General features: G+C 26.3%; 1 non-coding gene across 1 annotated transcript; it reads right to left on the bottom strand.

Annotated features, from left to right (window-relative positions):
- Positions 1 to 3,270: 3,270 nt before the first annotated feature.
- TRNAR-UCU (transfer RNA arginine (anticodon UCU)) lies at positions 3,271 to 3,343 on the bottom strand. Its single transcript has one exon. It is a non-coding gene; the product is annotated as a tRNA-Arg (tRNA).
- Between the last annotated feature and the right edge of the window lie 9,695 nt (positions 3,344 to 13,038).

Raw genomic sequence — 13,038 nt, 5'->3', positions numbered from 1 at the left:
ATATATATATATATATAGTGCCAACTACATAGAGAAATATGATGGTGCTTGCATTGTAATTATTGGCTAGAAATGGGATGCGAATAATGACATGTGTATTTTGTAAAGAGTTTGTCAATCATGGAACTAAAAAACAGAGGTGTGTGTTAATACAAAAGGAGAGATGAGAGAGAGAAAAGTTGTGTGAGAGGGAGAGAATATGTGGGAAGGAGAAATGTAAAGAGAGAGAGAATGAGAGGTAGGGCTAGCTGCTTGGGCATGGCCGAAACAACCACATTATTTTAGTTATGATTCATTATCCAACTCTCTAAGTCTTTTAAACATACATGTTTGGATGATTTGACCAAAAAATAAAAGAAAAAATAATTACTATATAAACATTACCTTTTTGGTTATGAGTGCATGAAAATGTTACATTTGGCTTTCATTTATATGCCTGTATAAGAGTTCTTTTCTTAACTTTTGTTAATGTTTCTACTAGAGGAGAAGAATTTAACTATCTTGCTTGTTAATGAAAATAATCTAAGTAACAAAAAAGAGCATAAAAGTAAATATTGTGTATGCATTTGTGAACTTATTTTAGAGAGAAGTGAGCCATATCGAGTTAGGAGAAGGATCCCTCATTCTTTTTTAAAACAAGTGGTCACAAATACTTAATAAATTTTAATAAAGACATGGAAACATTGCCATGAAGATTCTTTATGGAGTAATGTAGATTTTTTGTAAGAGATATGGAGATTTTGATGGTGACATTTAGTTAAGGACTTGAAGATTTTTATGGAGATAATTTATTAAAAATATAGGGAAACATTGATGTTTTTTATTTAAAAAGTTCAAGAGATAGTGGAAATATAAATTTTGAAAATTATATGATCTCATGTAGTGTATCATAGGGATTTTGATGTTGTATCTCATTTATCACAAATTATTAAAAGTATCACTTGTTCATCAATATTTTTATTTCTTTTCTTAAGACATTATGTTCCTTAATTTCATGATTGTGGTTATAATAAAAGTGACAAAATTTGTTAAGATTTTCTATATTTATGCCTCTTTATTAGAGAAGGATATCACATAAAATCTTTTCCCTAAATAACAACAAACACCTCAATATACGTAGTGACAAAAGGTGTGGTAAGGAACTTAGGACATGTCAAGTAATCACAAATAGATCCCTTCATGCTCCTTTTAAATAATGTCTTGGTAAGAGATTAATAGTATTGTAGAGATTTTATTGTTTTAAAAAAAAAGATGTCTTTACTGGTAACATTTGCTTTTTATACTCGAATATGGTTCTTCATTGTTTATTTTACATTGAAAAGAGTCATTTAAGGGAGTGACCTCGATACTCTTGAGTTTATTATGCTTAACAATGATAAATTAATGACTCCAAACCTATGTTTGAGATTGCATATTAAATTGTACTACACTTAGAACTATAACATTAGAAAACAAGCAAGCATAGTTAAAGGTAAACCATTTGTATTTTGGTTACTAGATGAATTGATTGAAATAGTTAAAGTAGATGATAGGTTACCATATAGATAAATTAAATAATTAAAGTAGATGAAAAATCATTTATGATCAATTTAGAAATGGTAGATACATGGTTGTTTAGCAATAATATAGGCCCATCTTAATTCATTAGCATATATAATATGTGTCATTCCTATTAACATTTTGGTAACAAGAAAATAATATGCATAGGGTGGCTAATAGCAAACTTTACTTGGCCAAATAACTTTTAATGGGAAGGTATTGGCCAAAAATTTAAAATAAAGGAATAAAACAGTTATTATGATTTAGTTATATGTTTTAATAATTTTGTTTAAGCCTATTAGAACAAAATTTCTTTAATATAACTAGATCAACATTTACTTGATATGACAAGTATTCCTCAAGTGCCATAAAAAATGGATGATGTACATGCATTAATTGAAGTTAACTTGAGGTTTGAAGACAAGTTTAGACTAACTTTTATATGTGCAAGTATACGGAAAGAATTTTAAAAGGATTTGGTATCATTGCTACACATTTATAAAGATTGTGTTGCTTGGAATTAAAATGAAATGTCTAGTTTACATAGACACTTGGTTGAAAATCCTTTGCAAATCAAGCCTGGTTCAAGTCACATAAAAATAGTCCTAGAGATAATTAATCATGTGAAAGAGAAAAATGAAGGGCTCTTAAAAATTAAATTTTTTAAGCTAATTAGATATGATAAATGATTATCTAACATAGTGTGAAAATATAAATTTAAGGATATATATAGCTTTTAGAAATATAAATATTATAACTTTAAAGATGAATATCTAATGTCATTGGCTAATATGTTAATTAACACTACACTTATCAATGAAATATATGCTGCAACTTAATGAACAACCACTCTAGTTATAACTATATTTTTATTGTCGAGAAAGATGTGTCAAAATCTATTTTTAGATATTATGATTCACTAGGAATGTTTGAGTGGGTGATAATGTCTTTTAGTTTAAATAGTGTGGGTGCTACTTATGAAAGAGTAACGAATTTGATTTTTCATATTATGATCAGTCATAATGTGAAAATATATATTGATGGTATCATGTTAAAATCAAAGTCTAGATCTATTCACATGAACGAGCTACAATAAATCATATAACTATTATAAATGCTCCATATACGTAATTTTTATTCCTTCAATCTATTCATTTTAATTTTTTTAGTATCATTACTTTCTTTCATTTATTTACTTGCTTTCTTTTACAACTTTGTTTTATTACTTTATTTAATTTTTTATATCTTTTAATTTTATGCTATTCTCTTTATCTTCTTATATGTTTGTTCTCTTTCACATGTGGTTCTTCTTGAAGCGGATACTCTTTTCCTAAGGTAGAAGGTCTTGAGGTCTTGGTATTTTCACACTCTGGTTGGTTTTATAAGGCCATTACCTCTCTCTATCAATAATTAAGTCCCACAGTATAGTTTCTCCTTATTAAAAGAAAAAAATGACCAGCAGGGTAGTATAATTAGTTAAATAAGTATTAACTGGTCAAATCTCAGGTCAAATAGATAAATAGAACTAAATTAAAAAAGAAAAAGAAAAAGACTTCATATCAATATATGAGAGCTAATTTAGGAATACCTTCCAGCCATTTATAAGGGCTACATATGCTTTGCTTTTTATGCATTGTTGACTTCCATACATCCGATGATTAGATTTCAGGATTTTGGCGCCAAAAGCAGTTGAAAGGTGGAATGATAAGTTGCTTGAGCGAAAAAGAAAGTCACGCCCAGTGGGACTCGAACCCACAATCGCTTGATTAGAAGTCAAGCGCCTTATCCATTAGGCCATGGGCGCTGCACGCAACCGCCTCTCACTAATTAATAAATGAATTAAAACTCACCTTCCTCGTCTTTCTTTATTAAAATAATAAATTATAGATTAAATGACAGAGTGAAAAGGAATATTTAGCATCACTATTTGCCACAAGTAACCCTGTCGAAAAATTATATCATCTAAATATATTTTCTTTGTCATAGATCACTTAAATTATTAAAAAAAAGTTATAATAATACAAGTGAAAAATTATAAATCATTTACATTCTTATTATTTCTCACTCAAATAATTTACCAATAATATTGTGAAATCATGTAATGCAAATTTATAATATTTTCTTAAAAAATAAAAAAAGATATTATGAATCCAAATTGAGCATATGTCAACATTTTAATATATATTGTCTATAGGAGTTTTATAATTATTTATATTAAAAATTATTCTCACTTTCATTAGCTTTCTATTAATCTATTTTTAAATAAAATTATGATATCAACTGTTGCATGTTAATTATAGTATTTATTTCAGAAATCAAGAGAAATTAAAAGTTTAAATTGAATATCATTCATCTAAAATGAAGAATATAGTATATTCATATACTATTTTTTAAAAAATAAATTTAATTATAATTGAAAATATGAATTTTCTTAATTTAATTTTAATTTTTAAATCACTCTAAAAATGTTTAATTAGGTTGTATTTGTATAGTTGGACAGGGCAAGTGTAATATAAAATAAATCGAATTGAATATAAGTTTGCTAACATTTTTTTTTCAACGGGATAAGATTTAAGTTAACTATATTTTTATTATTAGTTTAATATATTTTATAGTCAATTAATCAATTATATGGGATATTATTATATTTATATAAATATATATTTATTATTAATAAAGTTTTGATTTATCTTTAATATTCATATAATATTAGATTAATGAATCTAGAGTAAAGCTAAAGTCTATAGGAAAAAAAAATTATGAAAAAAAAAATATAAAATTGTTATAATTACGAGATTCTTATTGTATCAAAGAATTATTCCTTAAATATTTTTAGTTGATACTCTCTTAAATACTAGATATTCATTAGAGTCGTAAAAAACTAATAAATATTATGTTTTATCCTTTATAAAAGAAAATAATTATTCTCATAAGCTGAGATATAATGGATACCTACAACTGTTATGTAGGTGTTTATCATAAAACATGTACACTAAACTGATCTATATACAAATTTCATATGAAGAGATCATATATGTCTATATAAAGGCTTATGCAATTATTTTATAGATGATTCTTAAACTTGAAATCACTAAGTCATCTTATATAGAAAATATTATACTTTTGATCATGTTACATATTATCTTAATCGAGATAACAAAAAAACAGATATTGGATATAACATAAACTATATGAAGATACTTAAGTGATCAAGAGAGGATTTATCATATGTTCTCAAATAGTATAGATTGAAAAATTCTTGGCCAAAATAGAATAAAATTTGAAAAGAATTTCAAATCTTATTCAAATAATCAATGATTATTATGTAGATAATAAATATAATTTAACATAACAGACATACTCCATGCTTTAATGTTAAATTAGAACATTATTGATAAAAAGATATTAATGATACTAAAAAACTGATTACTAAAAAGATTAGTTAAATTACTAATGAGTTTTCTAATATTTGAGAGATCATGACATGTTACTAAATGATACACTTGATCTTCAAATATAAATTAATTAATTGTTTAATTAATACTAAATTAAATTATTTAATTTATTTAATTAGAATTAGAATTTATATTTGGATCAATATATTGGGAATCTAATGGATCACATACATATTAAAAACCATTAGTCATAAATTAAACTAAGATGATTTAATTAAGTATGACTTGATTAAAGTATATTTTAGAAATTACGGACTAGAATATAATTAATACATATATTATATTTCTAGACTTAGAAAAATCAAGTAAGTACTTGATTGAGTTAATTTTTAAAATTGTTCTGAATTAATATATGGATATTATATAGGAGAAAAATTAATATTTTCTCAGTTTAAGGATTTTTTTCAGATTTTCTGATAAATAGTTAATTATACCTTTTATTTTTTAGAGTATTAGAGCTAGCATTCTACACATAGTAATCCCTCTATCCTAAATAGAGATTTAGAAAATTTTTCATGAATTGTTTGTGTGGATTATCATTGGCTATCAGATAATTGGATAACTTGTAGTTTACAACAACTCAGTCTTCAAAAAAAACTATTTAAAACAAAAAAAAATTAAATTTTAAGATAATAAATCCTTAAACAATTCCATATCTATTTAATAGGATTCTAGAGACTTTTAAATAACATTATTTCATAGTTTTTAGTGTATATATGATATTCAATAACCCAATATTTACATGTATCTCGTAGAAGGTATTGTTTTTTTATAGATAATACAACATAATAAAAAAAATAATTATTTAATTATTGATATGATAAAAAAAAACAGAAAAAAATATTAATTATAAATAATTGAGCCATAAAATAAGCCCAACTGTACGACGCAAAGAAGGATGTATAACTAGTGTATAGCTATTTGTTTGGAATGGTCGGGTTTGAAGTTTAGAAATCTGATGCCATCAAGCCTCAAGGCATATTGATCTTAAAAAATGATACCAAAATCTCATCTTTCAGCTCAAGCAACATGGTGCGGCTAGCATCAGAATATATTCTTATTATTTTTTAAAAATTATCAATTTAAGTATCATAAATTTTAAAATTATTAAAATTTATATAATTATTAATTTTAAAATTTTAAAAAAATAATCTAACCACGTGTAAATTGACCAGATATCCTCGGTTAAAAAAGAAGAAGAATATATTGATGTTCTACTGTAGACAGGGCTATCTGTCCTCAGCCGTGAGATTGCAAACCACTTGACCAGCTATTTTATACTTAAAAGTAGAATTGACGTCTTACTTGATTGATTATGCAGCTCACCATCCATGAACAGCTAATTAATCTTGACCTCTGTGTTTTATGGATCAAATAGACAGACACAAGTTTACAAAGTAGTTTAGAAAAACCAACTTTTTATTTTTAACTATCTATAGCTTTTGATTAGATTAACATTAAATTTTGTTTTGTGTTTTTATTTATTTTATATTTGTTCTTTTATCCTGAGACGCTGGTTTTTTTAATTATAGCCGACGCCATCAGCTCGTCCTCTATGGGGACCCTTTTAACTTGAAGACATCTCCTTAAAGCAGATGGGCTCATCTTCTCGAGCAGCCTAATAATAATAATGCGAAAATCAACATGCCGTTTATTAACTATTTTTTTTCCCTTTTTTAAAATGATGCATTTTTATTAAATTAAAAATGTAACAGGATGATTTGTGTAAACAAGGGAGCAAGGGAGGGCAATCTCGTTGCCAACCATGATTAAAATTTTGATAACATTAAAGTATAGATGTGGTTTAATTAGTTAGAATCTAGATTTATTTTTTTATATATTATATTATTAAAAATTTATATAATTAATAATTTTAAAACTCATAAAATTAATAGAATCACCAAAAAAAAGATAATTAAAATTTGGGTCCACCATTATCAGCAAGGCAGAACCACATTGATTCGTGGCTGGTGGGGGCTATAGCACCATCAAAATTTGGAAAGTTTTATATTTTAGTACTTGAGGTTTGAATGTTAATTATATTCTTTAATTTAACATATTTTTCAAATCAAAAAATCAATTTTTTTCTTATTCAGCCCTTTCCCATTTCAAAATATCTGATTTTACTTCTGATTGCCCATGGTTGAAGCTTTGATCATTGAGAGTACCCGGACTATTATACAATATATTAAGAAAATATATGGGTTTTTTTTTCTCGGTTGCTCCATGATTAATATGAACATGCAATAAAGCCATTCTTTTTTCTTTTTCATTTTCATCTGTTTCTTTTCTCAAATTTTATTCTAAGAATTTTTATATTTTAATCATATTATGGCCTAATTCCACAAGATAAAGTTTTTAATTGCAGTAGAAATATAAAATTAAAAAATAAATAACAACAATATAAAATATAAAACATAGAGAAAATGTATGGTAAATTTCAAGGTTTTAAGAATATTAATCTTGTTCCAAAATATTCTATTTATTCATTAGTCTTCAGGTTTAAGAGACAAAAGAGAAACTTGCTAAAAAACAACAAATAAGAGAGAAAGTTATGAGACCATTTTCTAACCATAAAAAATAATAATCTTTGTGTCAATGGATTCTTTTTCTTGAGAGAATTTTAATGGATATAGTTTTTCTCTCTAAACATGATGAGAAAATTAAGTGGATCAAGTTTCATTTGGTTTATTTTGATTTAACAAATATTTATTTTTTTAGGGTGATTTTAAGGTATTTTGAGTTTGGTAAGTAATTTTTTGAAATTTATATTGTATTTTAGAGGTGTTCTTGGGTATAAATAAACTAGAAATTTGATTTTTAGAATAAAAAAACATGGACCTTGATTTCAAATGACCAAACTAATCTATAACATGTTATTTGTCTTGACAACTTGTATGCCATTATAAGTAACATGTAGCCCTCCTTCTAAAAACTAGAATATATAGAAGCGGACGATGCTTCTCTCTCTCTTGGAAAAAAAGAGAGGCATGTGTCTAAGCTTCAAGGCCCAGGCGCACTTAAGCTTGATCCATCAACATTTGATCTCTCTTTTTTTTTTCTTTCTTTTTTTCATTAAATATTTTTATTTAAATATTGGTTTGTATACTCTCTCTTATTTCTTAAACAAAATGAATTAACCTTGTTTTTCTTTTCAATGTTTATATATATATAGTTCCATGACACTTCAAAGAAATTAATTTGATTTATATTGAATTTTCTTCCTTTTATATTTGATAATTTTGTTTAAGAAATAAGAGAGAGTATACAAACCAATATTTAAATAAAAATATTTAATGAAAATGGACATTATTTAAAAGTTTACTTTGATAATTTTTCAGTTGAAAATGACTCTATTGAATTGAGTGATCTTATATATAAAGATTGATTCTTTTTTTCACATTGTTTTTGTGTGACTTTTTTTGCGTTAGTCTCTCTCACCCTAGTTAAATGGTGAATAAAGGTACTTTATGAATCTTAAGTCGGTTCTTTCAGTTTTTCATGATAACTAATATCTATGTATATATTTGTGCAATTCTTTGCTCTTTCTTCTTTTTTTGAATATCTTCTCCAATTCTCATTTGAAAATGGACATCACTCTTGAAAAATTAAAAAAGTATTTTTCCGCACTGCTTCAGAATGCTATTGTAGAAATTTATCGTGCTAGGTGTGCAAGATTATGGTGATTAGTGATGCATGGAATTTCTGAAAATATTTGCTGGCTAATGGAAGCAAAGGTCTAATTATCATGTGAGTTCTTCAATTATTTCATTCCATACATTCATGATATAGGTAAAAGCACTTTTGTAAAGAAATGTCATGCAAAACAACTGAAAGTCTATCACAGATATGCTGGATGGATTTGTAATGCAACATGTCATTCGGAATGGTATTTGTAAACTGTAAAGATAAAATACAATTCATAATTTATCAAGGATATTCTAAGTAAGGGGTTTTTAGATAATCTTCTATTAACTCTTGAGACGCATCCTAGTGGATATGTGTATCGTGTAATTCATAATTTATGGCCATAATTTCATAAAAAACATGCTCGACATAGTCTTAGAAATCTTACTAAAAAAGACATTGTTTGCTAGTTTTTAAGAAAATTGGATGGGAAGCCTATCCACGACCCATAGAGGGCATTTAAGCCGTTCTTGGATGTAAAATCAAGGGAAGATGTGAGCCACAATTACAACTACCTATACATACACATGTTTTTAAAAAATATATAAAAATAAATAAATAAAAAGAGAGAGAGAGAGAGAATGAGACTCCAGCTGACCTACATATAGGTGATATGATTGCATTTTCAATTTCTCATCTATAAAATCTTCTTTTTTTTCCCTTCATTTCTATTCAAACCATACATTTAACAGATATAAAAGTGTGTAGAAATGATAGGTTTCTTAAGTCATCATATAAAAAAATATTTGTGTTTTTGGTGGATCCAGTTTTGGAAAGGAAATAGAGTTTTTAGGATCAGCAAATCATCTTGATCAGGTATTAGCTGAGAGAAATATTCATTTAGTGTATGGGGGAGGTAATCTTGGGTTAATAAGAGGTGTGTCAATAGTTGTATTTTTAGGATATAGTCAAGCTTTGAGGGTCATCCCCAAAGCTTTAGCTAGAGGGGATATCATTGAAAAAACAATTGGAGAAGAATTACAAGTCTCCACAATATCTGATCGAATGAACGCAATATTTAACATACACCTATGCAATGAAAGGAATTTGATTTGTTGTTAACATAGGTTAGTATCATAAATTCTTGACAATATTTAAAAGTTTGGTGTTACTTAAAAAATATAATTAATATGATCATGTTAACAATTTATAATGAGCTATCAATGACAAAATATCCGATTGGAACCTCTTTTGTGTGTGGTTTCCAGTTGAATAATAAAAAGAGTTTATACTGTACTTGTTTGAAATATCATTAGTGGATCTTTTAACCTTGATATTTTTTTATTGTTGTTTAATCCTCATATTTATCTTACATTTCAAAGTTCTCTTTAACTTATTATTATTGTTGTTGTTGTTGTTGTTGTTGTCTATAATTTATAGAGTTAACCTTTATGTGATTCGACTCCGGTCTTGTCGAGTTATTTATTACTTCGATACTTCTACACTTTGAAGATGACATCAATTTTTTGATCATGTCAATTGATATAAATGTAATTGCATGAAAATTTTTTAAAAGGAAACTATTGTTGATTAATGAATATCTCGGCCAAATAAGGAGTTTGCGAGAAAAATTAAAATAATGTGAAAACTTGTTAAAAAGATGATTATGTATAATTCTATGATGATGTGGAATGAAGTTTAATGAAGAATCAAAAGAAACCTTAATGTAACTAATATAACTACTATTGACCAATGAGGAAAAACAAATCTAGAGATTTCATGAATTGCTTGTTTAATTATTAATTAATAATCCAAAATATGTTAGAAAAGTATTATAAATTTCCCAAATCTAGAGATTTCATGAATTGCTTGTTTAATTATTAATTAATAATCCAAAATATGTTAGAAAAGTATTATAAATTTCCCCACATGGTTTTTTTTTGTTTTTTTTTTTATTTTTCTTTTGTGTTTTGTTTTTATTCTGCTTTTCTTTTCTTTTTCCTTTTTTCCCCCACATTTTTTTTTTAGGTTTTATATGTTTTTTCCCCTAGTATTGTCTTCTTCTTCTTCTTCTTCTTCGTTCCTTTTTTGTTTTTATGTTTTTTTAAATTATCTTTATTGATTTGTTTTTAATATTAAACTGATTGAAAATTTAGTTTTGTAGTGTTTTTTAAAACATTATAGATTACTACAATTTTTATCTATATGGTTTTTCCCTTTTTTTATGATTTTTTATGATTTTTTTTTCCAAAATGGTTTTTATCGATTTTATTTTTTTCATATTGAGCTAGTTGAGAATTTAGCTTTGTAATTTTTTCTTTAAAACATTGTGGTTTTTTACAATATTTCCCCACCTGGTTTTTTTTTTTTTTTATATTGAGCTGATTGAAAATTTAATTTTAACTTTCCTTACATGTTTTTTTTCTTTTTTTTTTTAAATTTTCCTCTTTTTCATTTATTACAATATTCTCTTTTTCATTTTTTTTTCTTTCCTTACATGTTTTTTTTCTTTTTTTTTAAATTGTCCTCTTCTCTTTTTCATTTTTTTTCCTTTTTTTTTCCAGAATTGTTTTTATTAATTTTATTTTTTTAATATGGATTTGGTTAAGAATTTAGTTTTATAGTTTTTTTTCTTTAAAATGTTGTGGATTGCTACAGTGTTTTGCCGCATGTTTTTTTATGACTTTTATGTTTTTTCCTCTAGAATTATCTTTATCAATTTTATTTTTTTCATATTGAGCTAGTTGAGAATTTAGCTTTGTAATTTTTTCTTTAAAACACTGTGGATTGCTACAGTATTCCCCTACATGATTTTTTGTTATTTTTTAAATTATCTTTATTAATTTTATTATTTTTAATATTGAGCCGGTTGAGAATTACAATTGTAGATTTCCTTATTAAATACTATAAATTGCTACAATGTTTCCCCGCATGGTTTTTTTCTGTTTGTTTTTTTTGTTATGATTTTTTTAAAAAAATTTCTTCATTGATGTTATTTTTTTTAATATTAAGTTAGTTAAGAATTTAGCTTTGCAGGTTTTTTCTTGAAAACATTGTGAATCACAACAGTTTTTTTCCATATAATTTTTTATTTATTTTTTCCACAAACCCATGATAACGCACAAGCATACCACAAGCCCGCTGCAGCACGCAGATATGGCATCTAGTAAATACATAGTATGGTGGAAGTATTAATGATATTTTGGAATTGAAATAAACTCTTACGTTTGATTATGATGGAGATTTTGGCATATCTTAAACTTTGACACCTTGGGATTAGAGTAAAACTTAAGAGAGCAATCATTAGGGATGAGCCAAAAGACTGAACAACCGATTAAACTGAGAAAATAAAAAAAACCAAAAAAACCAAATTAATGGATAAAAAGTCACAAAACAATTCAATTCGGTTTTGATTTCTGAACTCTAAAACTGATTGAACCGAATCAAACCAGTTCAACCAAGCTAGCACTTAAAAAAAGAAACGGGTATAAATAGGATGTTTTTCTAACTCTAAACCTAAATTAGCTTTCCTCTAAAAACAAAACTAGCCTCTCTTCATTGCTCTCTGCCTCTCTTCTCTCCCTTCACTCCCTACATCTTTACTTTTTTATTCTCCTTCATGCTCTTGTTATTTGTTAGGCTTTGCTCCATGCTCCTCCTATCAAAGGCACGCCGCCTTTTTCACTTTTACAATTTTACTTTTAATTGTTTTATTCCTCCTATAAAAGACATACCTTTCTTTATTTTTGCTTTTAATTTTTTTATCCTTCTTTCTATTTCTCACATAATCTTGTGATTATTGTATAATTTTCATGCACATGTAACCATAAAAGTTTATTATGTTGAACCAGTAAAAGGCTTTTATGTGCTTTCCTTAATGTTGGTATTGTGAGGACAACTATTTGAAATCAAGTTTGGCACTCGATGGATGATGAGCAGATGAGGATCTACGTAAACTATATTTTGATCTTCCTTTTTGTTTTTTTTTTCCTAGTCAAATGACCTCTGTTCTTTCTTTTTGTTTTGTCATGTATGCCCAACCATTTTAAGAAAAAGCCATGCTGAGAAAATCAAGATTTCTCAGAAAATAAGCACAAATCTGTGAAATTAAAAATAAGACGAAGATAGAATTCCTTAAAAAAATATGGTTAGTGAAAAAACTTAGAATAAAAATTCAATTGAAATAATTTTGGTTTAAATTGGCTTGGAAGGGGGAAAAACCAAGCCGAAACAAACCGAATATGGTTGGTTCGAACCTGTTTTTAGTTCAGTTTGATTAGGTTCAAAAACTTAAAAAAATAATAATTTTGATTTGATTAATTATTTTAGCATAAAAAAGGATTGAACCGGAAATGCCCACCCTTAGCAATCATGTTCTTTTAGTTAAATGAATGTGTATTATATGTTGATGAATTAA

Source organism: Populus euphratica, unplaced genomic scaffold (assembly GCF_000495115.2).
Source record: "Populus euphratica unplaced genomic scaffold, PopEup_1.0 scaffold1034.1, whole genome shotgun sequence".
In the NCBI taxonomy this organism is placed as follows: Eukaryota; Viridiplantae; Streptophyta; class Magnoliopsida; order Malpighiales; family Salicaceae; genus Populus; species Populus euphratica.
Note: the sequence above shows the minus strand (reverse complement) of the source record. Positions and strands in the feature narration are given on the sequence as shown.